Genomic DNA, 204 nt, shown 5'->3' with positions numbered 1-204 from the left:
GTGAGGCCTGCGTGGAGCCCCCGGCCGAGGGCACCAGCACGCGCTGCCCCTGATGGGGGTGGAGTGGGGGGCAGGGGAAGAAGCTTTGGAGCTGGTAAGTCTCCCAGGAATGCAGAGAGGAAAAGGACCCTCGGCACTGCAGACGGGACCTCGGCACTTGGGGTGGGGTGGAGAAACACATGGGCAGCTGGGATGGATGGACAG

The sequence above is a fragment of the Eurypyga helias genome, unplaced genomic scaffold, assembly GCF_000690775.1.
Source record: "Eurypyga helias isolate BGI_N326 unplaced genomic scaffold, ASM69077v1 scaffold29037, whole genome shotgun sequence".
NCBI classification, from domain to species: domain Eukaryota; kingdom Metazoa; phylum Chordata; class Aves; order Eurypygiformes; family Eurypygidae; genus Eurypyga; species Eurypyga helias.
The sequence above is the reverse complement of the archived record's forward strand: the minus strand, read 5'-3'. Positions refer to the sequence as shown.